Source organism: Arachis hypogaea, chromosome 20 (genome assembly GCF_003086295.3).
Source record: "Arachis hypogaea cultivar Tifrunner chromosome 20, arahy.Tifrunner.gnm2.J5K5, whole genome shotgun sequence".
Classification (NCBI taxonomy): Eukaryota; Viridiplantae; Streptophyta; class Magnoliopsida; order Fabales; family Fabaceae; genus Arachis; species Arachis hypogaea.
The window spans coordinates 95,387,923-95,407,848 of record NC_092055.1 but is presented as its reverse complement, the minus strand read 5'-3'; the positions used below and the strand labels follow the sequence as shown (position 1 = coordinate 95,407,848).

Genomic DNA, 19,926 nt, shown 5'->3' with positions numbered 1-19,926 from the left:
GGTGGGGTAAGTGAGTATCCTGCGGGGTCCACAGATCTTGAGGTGTCAAGGAATTCTGCTTCCTACACCATTCTGGCGTTCAAACACCCATTGTGTGCCAATTCTGGCATTTAATGCCAGCTCTGCTACCTTTCCTGGCGTTAAACGCCAGTCTGCTGCCCATTTCTGGCGTTTAACGCCCAGAATACTGCCAGGCTGGGCGTTAAACTCCCATTCTGCTATCCTTACTGGCGTTTAAATGCCAGTAAGCCTGTCCTCCAGGGTGTGCTATTTTTTATGCTATTTTTCATTTTATTTTTTATTTTTCAATTCTTTTTGTGGCTTCACATGATCATCAACCTAAAAAAATATAAAATAACAATGGAAAATAAATAAATATAATTAATTAACATTGGGTTGCCTCCCAACAAGCGCTTCTTTAATGTCAATAGCTTGACAGTGAGCTCTTAGAGAGCTTCACAGAGACTCAGAGCTTGATGTTGGCCTCCCAACACTAAACTTAGAAGTTGGGTGTGGGGGCTCTGCTTGACTCTGTATTGAGAGAAGCTTTTCATGCTTCCTCTCCATAGTTACAGAAGAAGATCCTTGAGCCTTAAACACAAGGTAGTCCTCATTCAATTGAAGGACTAGCTCTCCTCTGTCCACATCAATCACAGCTCTTGCTGTGGCTAGGAAGGGTCTTCCAAGGATGATAGATTCATCTTCATCCTTCCCAGTATTTAGGATTATGAAGTCAGTAGGGATGTAATAGCCTTCAACCTTCACTAATACATCCTCTACAAGTCCATAAGCCTATTTCCTTGAATTATTTGCCATCTCTAATGAGATTCTTGTAGCTTGTACCTCAAAGAACCCTAGTTTCTCCATTACAGAGAGTGGCATGAGGTTTATACTTGAACCAAGGTCACACAGAGCCTTCTTAAAGGTCATGGTGCCTATGATGCAAGGTATTAAGCACTTTCCGGGATCTGGTTTCTTCTGAGGTAATTTCTGTTGAACCAAGGTATTTAGTTCATTGATGAGCAATGGAGGTTCATCCTCCCAATTCTCATTACCAAATAACTTGGCATTTAGCTTCATGATTGCTCCTAGATACTGAGCAACTTTCTCTTCAGTAATATCTTCATCCTCTTCAAAGGAAGAATACTCATAAGAGCTCATGAATGGCAACAGTAAGTTTAGTGGAATCTCTATGGTTTCTGTATGAGCCTCAGATTCCTTTGGTTCCTCAATAGGGAACTGCTTAGTGGCCAGCGGACGTCCATTAAGGTCTTCCTCAGTGGAAATCACTGCCTTTCCTTTCTCTACAGGTTCTATCATGTTGGACGTGTTTATGGCCTTGCATTCTCTTTTTAGATTATCTTCTGTATTGCTTGGGAGAGTACTAGGAGGGATTTCAGTAACTCTTTTACTCAGTTGACCCACTTGTGCCTCCAAATATCTAATGGAGGACCTTGTTTCAGTCATGAAATTGTGAGTAGTCTTACTTAGATAAGAGATTATGGTTCCTAAGTCAGAGAGGCTCTGCTTAGAATTCTCTGTCTGTTGCTCAGAAGATGATGGAAAAGGCTTGCTATTGCCAAACCTATTTCTTCCACCATTATTATTATTGAAGCCTTGATTAGGCTTCTGTTGATCCTTCCATGAGAAATTTGGATGATTTCTCCATGAAGGATTATAGGTGTTTCCATAGGGTTCTCCCATGTAATTCACCTCTTCCATTGCAGGATTCTCAGGGTCATAAGCTTCTTCTTTAGAGGAAGCTTCCTAGGTACTGCCAGATGCAGCTTGCATTCCAGTCAGACTCTGAGAAATCAAATTGACTTGCTGAGTCAATATTTTATTCTGAGCCAATATAGCATTCAGAGTATCAATCTCAAGAACTCCTTTCTTCTGAGTTATCCCATTATTCACAGGATTTCTTTCAGAAGTGTACATGAACTAGTTATTTGCAACCATTTCAATGAGTTCCTGGGCTTCTGCAGGCGTCTTCTTCAGATGAAGAGATCCACCAGCAGAGTGGTCCAATGACATCTTGGACAATTCAGACAGACCATCATAGAATATACATAAGATGCTCCATTCTGAAAGCATGTCAGAAGGACACCTTCTGATCAATTGCTTGTATCTTTCCCAAGCTTCATAGAGGGATTCACCTTCCTTCTGTCTGAAGGTTTGGACTTCCACTCTAAGCTTGCTTAACTTTTGAGGTGGAAAGAATTTGGCCAAGAAAGCATTGACCAACTTTTCCCAAGAGTTCAGGCTTTCTTTAGGTTGTGAGTCTAACCATGTCCTAACTCTGTCTCTTACAGCAAAGGGGAAAAGCATAAGCATGTAGACCTCGGGATTAACCCCATTGGTCTTAACAGTGTCACATATTTGCAAGAATTCAGCTAAAAACTGATGAGGATCTTCCAATGGAAGTCCATGAAACTTGCAATTCTGCTGCATTAGAGAAACTAATTGAGGCTTAAGCTCAAAGTTGTTTGCTCCAATTGCAGGAATTGAGATGCTTCTTCCATAAAAGTCAGAAGTGGGTGCAGTAAAGTCATCAAGCATCTTCCTTGCATCTCCACCATTGTTGTTATTTTCGGCTTCCATAACTACTTTTTAGAAAATTTCTGTTAGGTCCTCTCCAGAGTGTTGTGTTTTAGCTTCTCTTAACTTCTTCTTCAAAGTCCTTTCAGGTTCAGGATCAGCTTCAACAAGAATGTTCTTATCCTTGTTCCTGCTCATATGAAAAAGAAGAGAACAGAAAAGAATAGGAATCCTCTATGTCATAGTATAAAGATTCCTTTATGTGAGTAGAAGAATAGAAGAAATAGAATGAAGAAGGGAGAAGAAGAATTCGAACACAGAGAAAGGGAGAGGGTTCGAATTATAAGAAGAAGAGAAGTGTTAGTAAATAAATAAATAAATAGAAAGAGATGAGAGAGAGAGAGTATATTCGAATATTACTTAAAAGAAAAGAAAATATTTTTGTTTTTATTTTAATTATTGGTTAGTATTCGAAAATTAAGAAGGAAAATAAAATAAAATCAGAACTTAAAACAATTAGTTAATTAAAAAGAATTTAAAAAAAATGGTTAGTGACTTTCGAAAATTGGAGAGAGAAAAGTAGTTAGGTGATTTTGAAAAAGATATGATTGAAATAGAAAACTTTTAAAATCAAACAAAAAGTCAAGTAGTTAATTGAAAAAGATTTGAAAATAAATTTTGAAAAGATATGATTGACAATCATTTTGAAAAAGATTTGAAAAGGAAATAAAAAAAGATTTGATTTTTGATAAAGTTGATTACTTGACTAACAAGAAACTAAAAGATATGATTCTAGAATTTAAAGATTGATCCTTTCTTAATAGGCAAGTAACAACTTAAAGTTTTTGAATCAAAATATTAAATGTTGGTAATAAATTCGAAAATATGAAATAAAAAGTAAGAAAAAGATTTTGAAAATCAATTTTAAAATTTTTGAAAAACAGGAAAGAAAAATGAAAAAGATTTAATTTTTTGAAAAAGATTTGAAAAGATAGAATTTTCAAATTGAAATTTTCACTTGACTAACAAGAAACAACTAAATTTTAAAACTTTTTGACTAAATCAATTCAAAATTTCAAAATTTATGAGTGAAATAAGGGAAATATATTTTTTTTATTTTTGAATTTTTAATGATGAGAGAGAAAAACACAAAAATGAAACAAAACATAAAAATTCAAGATCAAAACAAAAAATGCATGCAAGAACACTTTGAATGTCAAGATGAACACCAACAACACTTTGAAGATAATGATGAACATCAAGAACATATTTTTGAACATTTTTAAGAAAAGAAAAATATGCAAGACACCAAACTTAGAAATTTTCAATGGTTAGACACTAATAATTAAAAAAATGCATATGAAAAATAAGAAAAGACACAAAACAAGAAAAACCAAAGATCAAACAAGGAAAATCATCAAGAACAACTTGAAGATCAAGAAAGAACACATGCATGAATTTTCAAAAATTTAAAGAAAAATTAAAAAAATGCAATTGACACCAAACTTAAAATTTGACACAAGACTCAAACAAGAAACACAAAATATTTTTGGTTTTATGATTTTATTAATTTTTTTTACTTTTCGAAAATATTTTGGAATAAGAAAAATAAGAAATTCAAAATTTTTAATAAGAATTCCAAGAATCATGCAATGCTAGTCTAAAGCTTCGGTCCAAAAATTTAGACATGGCTAAATAGCCAGCCAAGCTTTATGTGAAAGCTTCGGTCCAAAAGATTAGACATGGCCAAATGGCCAGCCAAGCTTCAGCAGAGCATTACATACAACAGCCAAATTGATGGGAATCAAAAAGCTCCTACAATGATAAGTGAAAGCCTCAGTCCAAAAAAATTAGACATGGCTTAGCAGTCAGCCAGGCTTCACATATCATTTGAAACTCTAGAATTCATTCTTAAAAATTCTGAAGAACAAATATATTTTTTTGAATTTTTCAAAAATTAAAAATAAAAAGCTTAAACATAAAATAAAATTACCTAATCTAAGCAACAAGATGAACCATCAGTTGTCCAAACTCGAATAATACCCGACAACGGCGCCAAAAACTTGGTACACAGAATCGTGATCTCAACACTTCTTCACAACTCTGCGTAACTAACCAGCAAGTGCACTAGGTTCGTCCAAGTAATACCTTACGTGAGTAAGGGTAGATCCCACGGAGATTGTCGGCTTGAAGCAAGCTATGGTCATCTTGTAAATCTCAGTCAGGTGGATTCAAGTGGTTATGGGGTTTTGATAATTAAAATATAAATAAAACATAAAATAAAATAGAGTTACTTATGTAATTCATTTGTGGGAACTTCAGATAAGCGTCTGGAGATGCTTTGTTGCTTCTGAACCTCTGCTTTCCTATTGCCTTCTTCCAACCATGAGTTACTTCCTTCCATGGCAAGATGTAAGATCCTCTCAGTGAAAATGGTCCTCTACGGTTTCTGCACGGCTAATCAACTATCGGATTTCTCGTCTTGGATGAAAAATACCAGGTACAGCTACCACATGGCTAATCATCTGTCAGTTCCCGCTAGCGTCGGAATAGAATCCATTGATCCTTTTGCACACTGTCACTTGAGCCCAACATTTGCAGGTTTGAAGCTCGTCACAATCACTCCTTCTCGGATCCTACTCGGAATACCACAGACAAGGTTTAGACTTTTCGGATCCCAGGAATGGCTGCCAATAATTCTAGCCTATACCACGAAGATACTAATCTCACGGACTCGGTCCATGTATTAGATACCCAAGAGAATATACTCCAGCTGTCATCCAATGACTACATTGAACATCATGTAGACCGCTTTGTGGTTGTCAGGCACGCGATCTTGGCTAAGCGAGTAACGAAGATTGGGTGATTGTCACGGATCACCCCTTCATTCTGACTTAACTGAATTAAGTACGAGAGTATATCTTGGAGAAGAAGTAGGCGTGAATTGAATAGAAAACAGTAGTAATTGCATTAATTCATGAAGAACAGCAGAGCTCCACACCTTAATCTATGGGGTGTAGGAACTCCACCGTTGAAAATACATAAGTGAAAAAGGTCTAGGCATGGCCGTGAGGCCAGCCTCCAAACGTGTACAATAGCATCAGATGGTAAGAGTCTCGATGCGAATAGAATAGTAAAAAGTGCTATTTATACTAAACTAGTTACTAGGGATTACAGAAAATGAGTAACTAAGTGCAGATAGTGCAGAAATCTACTTTCGGGGCTCACTTGGTGTGTGCTTGGGCTGAGCATTGAAGCTTTTTCGTGCATAGGCTGTTCCTAGAGTTAATCGCCAGCTTTGGTGCCAGTTTGGGCGTTTAACTCCAATTCTGGTGCCAGTTTGGGCGTTTTACGCCAAGATGTTTTAGGCTGTCTTTGAACGCCAGTTTGGGCCATCAAATCTCGAGCAAAGTATGGACCATTATATATTGCTGGAAAGCCCAAGATGTCTACTTTCCAACGCAATTGAGAGCGCACCAATTGGGTCAGAATCCAACAGCATCTGCAGTCCTTTTTTAGCCTCTGAATCAGATTTTTGCTCTGGTCCCTCAATTTCAGCCAGAAAATGCCTGAAATCACAGAAAAACATACAAACTCATAGTAAAGTCCAGAAATGTGATTTTTAAATAAAAACTAATAAAAATATAATAAAAAGTAGCTAAATCATACTAAAAACTATGTAAAAACAATGCTAAAAAGGGTATAAATTATCCGCTCATCATTTAACTTTCAGAATTCTGTACTGTCTGTGTATAGCTACCCAGCTTAGACTCCGCGAGCCGTGGCTAGATATTTATACTATCATACTCTTATATTTTGTTATATTATATCTATTTCTTGTGAGTTAAGTTGTAGCTTCGTGTGTACGGTTTGCGCTTTTCAAATCCTGTTTTTGAGCTGTATCCTTCATCAGGCTTCTCAAATATATTATTTCTTCTATATGTGATATGTATAAGCCTTAGACTTGTCGTAACCTTTGATTAACCTTTGCTTTACGATGTGAGGTAAGGCTTAGGGTAATTAGGGTGTTACATTTAGTGGTATCAGAGCGGTTCGTCCTTGTGAGCTTGAGGGATGGACCGATTGTGCTTCAATGCATACTCTGTGTCTTTTTCTTTGTTGCTATTAGGTTATCTTTTTTATATTGCATAGCATGCTTGTTTGTGAGTGCCTTTTTGGGATAATTGAAGCACTAGGCTTTTGATATTGAGACTGATCACCTTGATATCGATTGTTTGGTGTATGGTTTAGGGTATGTGTTCATGAGGAGAGGATAGAAATGGGCAACCGGCCGATAACCATGTCGAGTTCATGGTGGCAATGGCTAATCTTGCGAATACCATAGAGGCGAATGCTGTTGCGACTCTGCAAGCTGTACAGAGGTTAGGTCAACCAACTAGAAACAGAAATGGTGATGGAAACAGGAATGAGAATGTGGAAGGAAATGGTGATAACATGGGAGGTGCTCCGATGACCTTGGCTACCTTTCTCAAGGTTCATCCACCATGTTTCAGAGGTTCAACCAATCCTACGGAAGCGGATAATTGGTTCCAGGCCATGGAGTGTATCCATTTTTGGGAGAGGCTCAGCATTGGTGGCAAGGAGAATTCCGCTTGCTACAGTTTTAGAATGCCGACATTCCTTGGGATGTATTCCAAACGGCTTTCTACAAGAAGTACTTTCCTAAATTGGCAAGGGAAGCGAAGGAGTTGGAGCTTATGCAGTGATGCACCACTATTTCGTGGTATATTTTGTACTTAATTGAGTGGATTTTATCCATTAAACTCACACTTATTCATATAATTCGCATGTTTTACATTTTCCTTCCTAATTTTGTGCTATGATTGAAAACATGCTTCTTTAGCCTTAAATTTACTAATTTTAATCCTCTCTTATTACCATTCAATACCTTGATATGTGTGTTAAGTGTTTTCAGGCTTTATAGGGCAGGAATGGCTTAGAGGATGGAATGGAAGCATGCAAAAATGGAAGGAACACAAGAAACTAAGGAGCTGACCAGTGAGGAACAATGCGCATGCGCACCTGACGCGTACGTGTGAGAAGTGAGATTGCACGGCAATGCGTGCGCATACCTGACGCGTACGCGTGACACACGAAGATGACCATCGACGCGTACGCGTGACTGACGCGTACGTGTGACATGCGCCACGTGCAGAAATTACATAAAGCGCTGGGGGCGATTTTGGGCTGGTTTTAGACCCAGTTTCGGCCCAGAAAACACATATTAAAGGCTGCAGAGTGGGGGAATCATTCATTCAGATAATTTTAGGTTTTAGATATAGTTTTTTAGAGAGAGAAGCTCTCTCCTCTCTCGAGGCTTTAGGATTATTTGGTTTAGTTATTCTCAACTTCAGACCTCTATCTTAGTTTAATTTAGTTTCTCTTCTACTTTTAATTGTTCTAGCATTCTAGTTTATTTATTTCCTTTGTTGATTACTTTATGTTGCTATTTTAGTTTATGAACTCTCATGTTAGATTTGATTTTCTATTTAATGCAATTTGAGGTATTTCATATTTATGATTGCTTTCTTCAATTTATGTTATTGATGCTTTCAATTGGTTGTTTGGATTTTACTATCTCTTATTGCTTTTCTATGCTTTTATAGTGTGCCTTCCAAGTATTTGATAAAATGCTTGGGAGGATTTTAAGTTAGATTTTTATATTCTTGGCTTTGGTTGAGTAATTGGAGACTCTTGAGTTATCAAACTCCTTTGTTGATTGATAATTGAAAGTTGCTAGTTGATTTGGATCCCTCTAAAACTAGTCTTTCCTTAGGAGTTGACTAGGACTTGAGGAATCAAATTAATTCATCCACTTGACTTTCCTTCATAGTTAGAGGTTAACTAAGTGAGAGCAATGGACAATTGATGTCACAATTGATAAGGATAACTAGGATAGGACTTCTAATTCTCATACTTTGCCAAGAGCTTTCTTAATTATCAGTTTATTCTCTTATTGTTTACATTCCTTGTTCAACCTTTCAAAAACCCAAAAATATACTTTTCCATAACCAATAGTAACATACCTCCCTGCAATTCCTTGAGAGACGACCCGAGGTTTAAATACTTCAGTTTAATTTTATTGGGTTTGTTTTAGTGACAACCAAATTTTTGTATGAAAGGATTATTGTTGGTTTAGAAACTATACTTGCAACAGAAATTTATTGTGAATTCTTTACTAGCAAAAATCCGTTCATCATGCAGCTGAAGCAAGGTTCTTTGTCTGTGGCGGACTATACTAGCCGATTTGAGGAGCTCTGTAGGTTCTCTAGGGTGTGTCAGGGTGCCCCGGAGACCTATGAAAGTTGGAAGTGCATTAAGTATCAAAGGGGCTTGAATGATAACATCATGACTGCTGTGGCTCCTTTGGAGATTCAGATCTTCTCTGATCTTGTGAACAAGGCGAGAGTTATTGAGGAATGTGCGAAGATGGTAGCCTCGTCGAGGGACACTCGTGGAGGAAACACTAATAGGGAACATGACGATTACCTTGCACCGAGGGGACAAACCTTTAAAGGAAATGAGACCTTTGGAAGGGACAACGATGCTCAGTTTCACCATTTGAGGGGAGGTCATCTGTGTTTTACTTGTGGCAAGCCTGGACACATATCCAAGTACTGCCGCCGAGGGAGGAACCGAGATGTAAGTAGGAGTCAGCAACCAGGCCCAATTTTTACTACGGATGCAGGAGAGGTGACGGAATCGAATCCGCTGATGAGAGGTAAGCACATAAGGTTGTTGTGATATGTTATTAGGACCTAGTTGGCTTAGTTTTATCTTAGAGAAGGTTGTCGTAAGTTTGGTCGAACTTAGAAATTCGTTGGAGGGACCAAGAGAAGCAGGCTTTTGATGCATGTAGCCGAGTAATTCGGATTCTTAATGACGATAATCAGAGTGACGCAGCATAAGGAGAGAGAGAATATCGACACGGTAGAGCGCTTCGAGGAGGATATATCGAGTAATTCTAATTTTCGAGGGCGAAAATTTTTTAGGAGGGGAGGATGTAAGAACTGGAGTTTTTCACAGTAAAACTGTTTTAATAAAATAATTTTTAAGTGTTCGAAGTAGATTCAAAATTTAGAAGTTTTAAATTGAAATTATAAAGGTGAAATTTGAATTCAATAGATTTTTCTGAGTTGGAAAACATATCTTTTCCGAAAAGTTTTGTAAAAATGCATACTGGCGCTTAAGCCGGCATACCGGATCTAGTCTATCCAGTACCGCGTATTTTAGAAAATAAGATTTTGAAAATTGATTTATTGTTTTGAAACGACAAAAATGATTTAGAATTGAAAACCGGGCACTAATCTTAAAGGCTTTAGTCCAAAGTGGGCTAAACGGACCAAAAACGCTAACGGAAAACCGGGCCCAAGGCCCAATATATATATATATGCTCATTAAATGAGCATTTCAGCTCAATTCCACCCCAAAATAAGAAAGGGGGCGCTGCATAGAGAATAGAGGAGAAGAGGGTGATTTTACTATTCATCATCACCTTCCGGGAGCCATAACTTGAGTTACGGAGCTCCGATTGACAAGCTGTTTGCGACCACACGAAGCTCTCGTCGAGCTCTTCATTTATATCTAAGCAAATTTGGCAAGAAATGGTTATAGTTTTGGTGATTTTGTGATTTTGGTTGTTTAGGTGATCTCTAGTAGCGGGTAATCATTGGGCTTTGCCCCAATCCCCTTTTAATAAGGCAAAGTTCCTCATATAACCTTATAGTATTGTATGTTGTGGTTTTTAGGTTTTGATTTAGGTGATATATATGTTGTTAGTTTGAGCTTTGGTGCTTTTGGAGTTATCTTGGCTTTTTGGTGGTTTCGTGCATGGAGGATAATCGGCCAAGGTATGGTTTCGGTTTTCTCTATGTAATATATAAATGTTTGGAAACTTAGGCTAGTGGACCATAAGATAGGATTGAATGATGTTGGTGTATGCCTAATTATTTATGAAATCATGTTGTATGATGAAGAGAATTATAGAGAATGATGGAATTCATAACATATGTTTATGATACTTGTTGAAGGATATTGATGATTATGATGTGTAATGATATATTATGATGATGGTTGTGGGTTTTGAATCTTGTGGTTGGTGATGATATTGGATGGTGTTGATTTTGAGTTAATGTTGCATGAGGATGCATTATTGATATTGAGCTATAATTGATGGTGGATGACTATTATGACAATGATGAGTGATAAGTGAAGTATTTATGTATGAGGAATTATTGATGTGTGGTCTTGTTGCATATGGTTTGAGAGATTAATAGAAGGAATGATGATTAGGTGTGAAAATGGTAAAATTGTGAATTTTAAGTGTGCAATGAATTAGAAGACATAGGGATATAAATTAGCCACATTAGGGTTGGTTTGGATGTAGAGCAATTGATTTTGGATTGAGAGGTTTGGTGAAATAGAGTTTTAATATTTTTGGTAAAAATGGATTTTTGGTGAACTTTGATGGATCATAACTTGAGCCTCAGTTTTCAAAATTTGTTGAAATTTGCTTTTAATTAAAGTTCATTGAAAAATATTTAAATGGATATAAAGTTTGTAGGGAATGGATTTTTGTAGAGGAAGTTATGATCATTCAAACTTTGGTGTCAAAATCTGAATTCTGTGAAGGCTGCAGAATTTGTGATTTCTGGTTTGTGTGCGCACGCACAGCCTTGTGTGCACGCACATCTTGTATGTTTTTGAAAGTGTGCGCGCGCACACTCTTGTGTGCACGCAGACACGAGGTTATGGCTACTGTTGGGAGTGCTAGCACGCTCTGTGCGCACATATAACCAACGAAGCTCTGCAAGCTGTGCGCACTCACAGCCTTGTGCGCACACACATGTTGGAAGGTGCACTCTGTTGAGGGTGTTCGCATGCCTTGTGCGGATGAACAGAGTTATGATTTTGCCCCCTGTGCGTACGCACACCTCTATGCATACACACATGTCTTGAAAATTTTTCTGGGCGTGCACACGCACACCCCTGTGCGTACGCACACTGCCCTGTTTTTCAATCAAAACCTTGTTCTCAACTGTTTAACCTTTCCGGCAAGCTTGTAAACTTCTGTAACACTTGTTTAAAACCTTTTTGCCAGTTTTAAGATCTTGAATCAACGGAGGAAATAATAAAAGGATAGAAAAGGTATTTTAGTTATGAGTTAGAGCTGGTGACCTAGGTTTGGAAGATTTGTGTAACTTCTAGTTTTGAGTGGGGCATGTAGAGTTGTGAAGTTTATGTCTAAAGAGATTTTTGAGAAGTTGGAAACTGGTGATGGGTATGACGAGTTGAAGGCTTGGAAATAAAGGAGAAAATTTTTGGATTATATGGGAGTGTGCGGAGCCTATATCTCTGGCGTAGCAGATTTGTCTGCTGCATGATTAGTTGTTGTTAAGAGTGTGCATGGCCTATATCCCTAGCGTAGCAAATTTCTCTGCTGCATGAGTAGTTGTTGTTGTTTCCTTCTCTGCTGCATGAAGTGTGTGGGGCCTATATCCCTGGCGTAGTAGACTCCCTACTACATGAGTGTGCAGGGCACTAAATCTCTGGCGTAGCAGATTCGCTGCTGCATAAGTGTGCAGGGCACTATATCTCTGGCGTGGCAGAAAAGGCTACATCCGGAAAGATATGTCGGGTTGGCATTTACGGACCGACAAGTGATATCACGAGCCAATAGGATAGGCATTCATCATATGCATCTCTTATGTGCTTGTTTTCTTTGATTCCTTGAGTGTGTCTAACTGTGTAATACGCATATTTGCTTCTTGAATTACTTGTTATATATGATTACTACCTATGTTTTACTTGCTTGCATTATCTGTGATTGTATGGTGTTGAGGACGTTAGGTAGGCGGTGGCGATGAGGTCGCTCGGAGGGTAGGTTGGTAAAGGCTGTGGGACAACGGTGACTAGTTTTAGTTAGAAATCCCTAAGATTAGATACCTTTGTTTATTATTTAGGGTTTAAGTTATTTATTTCGTTAAGCTTGAATATCTGGTTGGTATGAAGCTCTAGAATTGCCTCCGGCGTCCAGGAGTCTTTATATCTTACATTACTGGGCACTACTACCATACTGAGAACCTCTGGTTCTCATTCCATACTTTGTTGTTATTTTTTAGATGCAAGTTGCAATCCACCTCGGTGAGTTATTTCGATGGTGACAGAGTGGAGGATCCTGGATATGTTTTGGAGTCCTTTTTTATTATTTTGTATTAATCTCTCACTTTTGTATTTATTTTGCCTAGAGGCTTACTTTGAGAGAGAAAACTTGTATAAGATGTTTAAACTTTCAGAATTATGTACTGTCTGTGTATAGCTAGCCGGCTTAGACTCTGCAAGCCGTGGCTAGATCTTTATACTATCATACTCTTATATTTTGTTATATTTTATCTATTTCTTGTAAGTTAAGTTGTAGCTTTGTGTGTATGGTTTGTGCTTTTCAAATCCTGTTTTTGAGCTGTATCCTTCATCGGTCTTCTCAAATATATTACTTCTATATATTATATGTATAAGGCTTAGACTTGCCGTAACCTTTGATTAACCTTTGCTTTACGATGCAAGGGCTTAGGGTAATTAGGGTGTTACAGTTGGATTCTCAACCCAAAGAAAGCCTAGACTCTTGGGAAAAGTTAGTCAATGCTTTCTTGGCAAAGTTCTTTCCACCTCAAAAGATGAGCAAGCTCAGGGTGGAAGTTCAAACCTTCAGAAAGAGGGTGAATCCCTCTATGAAGCTTGGAAAAGATATAAGCAACTGATCAAGAGATGTCCTCCTGACATGCTCTCAGAATGGACTATCCTAGGTATTTTCTATGATGGTCTATCTGAGATATCCAAGATGTCAGTGGACCACTCTGCTGGTGGATCACTCCACTTGAAGAAAACGCCTGATGAGGCACAGAAACTCATTGAAATGGTTGCAAACAACCAATTCATGTACACTTTTGAGAGAAACCCTGTGAACAATGGGGTAGCTCAAAAGAAAAGAGTCCTAGAGGTTGACACTCTGAATTCCATATTGGCTCAGAACAAGATCTTGACTCAACAGGTCAATATGATCTCTCAGTATTTGACTGGAATGCAAGCTGCAGCTGACAGCCCTCAAGACACCTCCTAGGATGGAGATGCCTATGATCCAGATCAACCCATAATGGAAGAGGTTAATTACATGGGAGAACCCTATGGAAACACCTACAACTCCTTATGGAGAAATCATCTTAACCTTTCATGGAGAGATCAACAGAAGCCTCAGCAAGGCTTTAACAATAATCAAAGTGGAAGAAACCAGAATAGTTTTAATAATAAACCATTCCCTTCTTCTCATTAAAACATGGAGACTTCTAAGCAGAGCCTTTCTGACTTAGCAACCATAGTCTCTGAACTCTCTAAGACCACTTATAATTTTATAACAGAAACTAGGTCCTCCATCAGAAATCTAGAGGTACAAGTTGGTCAGCTGAGCAAGAGAATTCTTGAGACCCTTCCTAACACTCTCCCAAGTAACACTGAAGTAAATCCGAGAGAAGAGTGCAAGGCCATCACTGTAGAAGTTGGGGCCGAATCTAAAGGGGATGCTCTGACATTGAACGCCAGTAAGGAAGTCCCTACTGGGCGTTCAGCACCTAAAGTGGCACAAAAGCTAGCGTTGAATGCCAGTAATGGGGTAGCTGGGCATTCAATGCCCACTCAAGACTTCCCTATTGAAGAACTGAAGGAAACTAAGACTCAAAAGGGGACTATAGAAGTTCCATTGAATGCCTTATTGCAAATCATGGATTATGAGGATCACTCCTCCTCTAATGAGGAAGAAGAATATAGGGAAGAGCAAGTTGCTCGGTACCTAGGGGTCCTCATGAAGCTAAATGCCAAGTTATTTGGAACAGAGACATTAGATGAAGAACCTCCAGTGCTCACCAAGGAACTCAATGCCTTGGTTCAACAAAAACTACCTCAGAAGCTGCCAGATCTTGGACGCTTCCTAATCCCTTGCACCATAGGCACCATTACCTTTGAGAAGGCTATGTGTGACCTAGGGTCAAGCATAAACCTTATGCCACTCTCTGTAATGGAGAGACTGGGAATCTTTGAGGTACAAGCTGCAAAAATCTCACTAGAGATGCCAGACAAGTCAATGAGAAAGGCATATGGTCTGGTAGAGGATGTCATAGTAAAGGTTTAGGACCTTTACATAGAAAGGCATATGGTCTGGTAGAGGATGTCATAGTAAAGGTTGAGGACCTTTACATCCCTGCAGATTTCATAATCTTAGATACTGGGGAAGACAAGGATGAATCCATCATCCTTGGAAGACCTTTTCTAGCCACTGCCAATGCCATCATTGATGTAGCAAAAGGAGAGTTGATTCTACAGTTATGGGAGGACCACATTTTGTTCAATATGCCTAACCTTAACTCTCCCTTTGACAAAAGAGAGATAGTTGTGCAACACCTAGTATTCCAACCCTCTCTCTCAGTGTAAAGTTATATACAGCCCTCAGACACCAATTCTAAGTTTGGTATTTGGCAGTGATGTGAGAAATTTATGTTAATCTAGAATTTCACAAAAATAGAATCTCGTTGCAAGCATAGTCTAGACCAACAATTAACTCTCAATCAAAGTTTAAATCAAAGATGTCACAATCCAAATCAAATAACCAAGAGTATTTAAACTCCCGGGTCGTTCTCCCTAGGAATTGCAATGAAGTGTCGTATTATTGGCTATAGGGAAATGGGGGTTGGATGATAGCAATTGGCAAGAAATTAAAATGCAAGAAGGTAACTTAACATGCAAGAAATTAAATGAAGGCAAGTAAAGGCAATGAAAATGGAAATTGAAAGCTAAAAAGGACTCTTGGTAAGAAGTGGGTAATTAAGGATTCCTATCCTAGTTGTGGACCACAAACATGGTAATTGTGTGTGAATTAATTCCAATTAGTCAACCCTACATCGAGGATAAGTCAACTTGGCATAATTAATCTCAATCCATAAGTCCTAAGTCAACACTAGTGGGTCACTTAGAGTCAAGGGAAACCAAATTAATTAACAACCCTCACACAATGTGGAATGGACATCCACCACTCAAGTTCACCCAAACCACACAATTTCTCAACCAAGAGTGAGAAAAACTAAGCAAAATCCCAACCAAGAATTTTGTCAAATACTTGGTGGGAATGTGAAGAAAGCATGATAAAATGACAAGAAATAATAAATGCTACAACTACTAAGCAAGGAAAATAAAGATAGCAACTCAATAACGCAATAAATGACATGAAACATAAAATTGCATTAAATGTAAATTAAAGTGATAAGAGTGTACACAAACATAAAGGACAACTAAAATGAGAAATTAACAAGATAAATAAGGAAATTAAAACAATAGAACAAAGAAAGGTAGAAGAAACTAGATTAAAACAAGAATTGAAAGAAGCAATTACAAGAAAATTAAACTAAAAACCCTAGGTTCTAGAGAGAAGGGGGAGCTTCTCTCTCTAGAAAATGAACTACATGACTAAAATCTACCCTAATTTGCTCCCCCCTTCAAATGGAGTGAGGCATTGCTTAGTATAGGAAGAATCAGCATCAAAAAGTCCAAAAATTGGGCTCTGGAGGCCCAGAAATCGCCCCCAACAATTTTCATTAAATGAGTCACGCGCTGGGACGTGTGCAGACGCACAGGTGTGTGCGTCCGCACACATGCTGATTTTCTGCTTGTGCACAAGCACAGGTGGTTGTGCGCACGCTGATGAACGGATTTTTGACGGTTTAGAAATTCACTAATAAAATCTCGTTGTAAAGTATAGTTTCTAAACCAAGCAATAATCCTTTCATACAAAAAGTTGTTTGTCACTAGTACAAACCCCTAAAATTTATAAACCGAAGTATTTAAACCTCGGGTCGTTCTCCCTAGGAATTACAATGAAGTGTCTTGTTATTGGTTATGGATTGTATTTTGGGGTTTTGGGATAAGAGACATGAAATGTAAATGACAATGAAAATAAACTAACAACTAAAAAGCACTTGGCAAGGTTGTGAGAATTAGAAGTCCTATCCTAGTTATCCTCCTCGATTGTGACCACAATTGTCCATTGCTACCACTTAGTTAACCTCTAATAATGGAGGAAAGTCAAGTGGATGAATCAACTTGATTCCACAAGTCCTAGCCAACTCCCAAGGGAAAGACTAGCTTTAGTGGTATCTAAATCAATTAGCAACTTTTAATTATCAATCAACAAAGACATTAGATAACTCAAGCGTCACTAATTACTCTACCATAGCCAAGAGGAACAAAATCTATACTAAAATCCAACCAAGCATTTCATCAAACACTTGGAAGGCATAAAAGAAAAGCAAAGTAAATTAATAACAAAAATAGAATCTAACAACAATTATGGCAATGAATTAACAACAACAATCAAAAAGAACACAATTATTATGAATTACCTCTAATTGAATTGAAAGAAAATAGAAGGAGCAAAAGTAGATCTACAACAAAACATAAGAACAACATAAAGGAAACTACAACAAAAGAATAGAAGAAGAATGAATGCAACAACAAGGAATTGAAAGGTAGAAGGAGATGAAAGCATGAATTAAAATCTAGATCTAAAAACTAAACCTAATTCTAATCCTAATTCTAGAGAGAAGTGAGAGCTTCTCTCTCTAGAAACTAACTCTCACTACTAAACTAAGCTAAAACTAAACTAATGGTAACTAGCTTCTAAAGTATGAAAAGTATCTTCATTCCCCCTTCAATCCTTGGCTTAAATAGCATTAGAAATGAGTTGGATTGGGCCCACAAGGCTTTAGAATTCGCTGGCCACGTTTTGTTTTAAGTGAACCAGGTGGCAGCAACGGCGCGTGCGCGTACTATGCGCGTACGGGTCACCATGCGCGGTTCAACCATAGCAAATCTTATATCGTTTCGAAGCCCCGGATGTTAGCTTTCCAACCCAACTGGAACCGCATCATTTGGACCTCTGTAGCTCAAGTTATGGCCGATTAAGTGCGAAGAGGTCGGCTTGACAACTTTCCGGTTCTTCCATTTCTTCATGAGTTCTCCAACTTTTCATGCTTTCTTTCTTCATTCCCTTGATCCAATCTTTGCCTCCTAAACCTTAAATCACTTAACAAACATATCAAGGCATCTAATAGAATCAAGGTGAATTAAATTTAGCTATTTTGAGTCCTAAAAAACATGTTTTCACATTCAAGCACAATTAAAGGAGAATATACAAAACCATGCTATTTCTTGAATAAATATGGGTAAAAGGTGATAAAATCCCCAAAAATCAATACAAAACAAACCGTCAAATTGGGTTTTGTCAACCTCCCCACACTTAAACCAAGCATGTCCTCATGCTTAAACCAAGAATGAAGTAAGGGTATGACATTTATTCAATGGAAACTAACTAAATGCAATCTGCCTATATGCAACTATCTAAATGAATGCAAGTGCTGGGTCAAAATAAATCAATTCCCAAGAAACATATATGCACAAGGGCTAAGGACTAGCAAATTGAGTTATTAAATATTTTTACAAACTTGCATGAAAATTATGATCATAGGTGAAAACATGTAATTGAGCATTGAACCCTCACCGGTAGTGTTTGCACTCTATTCACTCAAGTGTTTAGGGTTGATTCACTCAATTCTCCTCTATTTCATTCTTCCCAAGATTTGTTTTTCTTCTAACAATCAACATTTATTTCATGCATGCATACAAGTATCATGAGGTCTTTTCATTGGTTGTAATGGGGCTAGGGTCAAGGTAGGATGCATATTTGGTCAAGTGAGCTTGAAATTTGAATCTTTGATAAGCTTAAACTTCCCACCTAACCTATGACATCCTATACAATTAAGTTCTAATCTAGCTACCCATTTTTCACTTTTTCACATACTCATGCATTTTCTTTTCATTTCACAACTCATATGCATTGATCTTATTGAGCTTCACCTTGGGGCATTTTGTCCCCTTTTTATTTCTTTCTTTTTCGTTTTCTTTCTTTTTCCATTTTTTTCTATACTTTTCATATATTTTTTTTTGTTTTTCTCATTTTTTCTTTCTTTCAAACTATATACAAGAGTACCAATGCATAAGGTCTATACATTTAATCAATACATGAGCATGTACCCAATTCCCAATATTTACAATAATAATACAAAACTACCCTTTTATTCACCCAATGTCCCAAGGTTCCCACACTTGAATGATATACACACTCTAGCCTAAGCTAATCAAAGATCCAAATAAGGACATTTATTATTTTTCGCTTTAAGGCTTGTAATGTGCTAAATTAAGAACAAGTGGGTTAATCGTAGGCTCAAATTTGGCTAACAATGGAAGATAAAAGGTAGGCTATTTGGGTAAGTGAGCTAAATGAAATGATGGCCTCAATCACATAAATACATGAATACACAAAATAATGGACATAAAGAATCAAATAAATCAAAGATTACAATCATAGAAAGAGAATAATGCACACAAGAAGGAAAAATAAGTGGTTATAAGATGTAACCACATCATTAGGCTCAAGTCTCACAAGCTTGTGTTCTTAGCTCAAAACATGATCCATAATATATATAATTCAAGCAAGTTCTATGAAAAGTTTTCACTCAAATCAATTGACATGCCCTATAGATAGAAATCTTGAAAAATTCTCATTATTTTGACTAAGCTTATTGTGTATGCATATGCAAAAATAAGAAAATGCAAGTAAAAATCCTAAAATCCTAGAATGAAATGCAAAAGTATTGGAGTTAGAAATTTGTCACCCAAGATTGCCGATCGGTCGGACGACCTCCCCACACTTAAAAGTTTGCACCGTCTTCGGTGCACTCAAAGATGAGCAAGGGGGTACGACGACTCTCCGGATTGCGATGTGTTCTTTCTTCCGCCTCCATGGTTGCTTGTGGTGCATTCGTTATGAAAAACAAAAATATAACACCATAAGATGAGAAGATATAAAAGCAAGGAAGCATACATTGTTGGAATGAGGTAAATCACTAGAATGAGGTGAGTGAATTAGTGTGACATTAAGAAATATTAGGTGTGTGAATTCTAAATTGAGCGGTTTAGAATACACATTAGCATAAAAGCTATGTCACAAAAGAAGCATGCACTTCACTTATCCTAGTGTGCTTGAGATGCTTTAAGTAAGCTTGTAAGGTAAGACAAGCATTAGAGAAGCATGAAAGCATTCAAGTCAAACATACGGATGGATATAATCATGAAATACAATGTATTAAGGTAAATGCTCAACATTATCCATCAAGAGGTTGCCTAATCGAGGGAAAAGGATCCAAATCACATGGTGGCTAGCTACAACATGCAATTCAAAAGAGTTATAAGCTCGAAGACAATTCTCATCAC

The 19,926-nt window shown here is 37.6% G+C and overlaps 1 non-coding gene across 1 annotated transcript; it reads left to right on the top strand.

Annotated features, from left to right (window-relative positions):
• Window positions 1-2,088: 2,088 nt before the first annotated feature.
• LOC112787848 (small nucleolar RNA R71) lies at window positions 2,089-2,196 on the top strand. Its single transcript, XR_003195237.1, has one exon. It is a non-coding gene; the product is annotated as a small nucleolar RNA R71 (small nucleolar RNA).
• The last annotated feature ends 17,730 nt before the right edge of the window (window positions 2,197-19,926 follow it).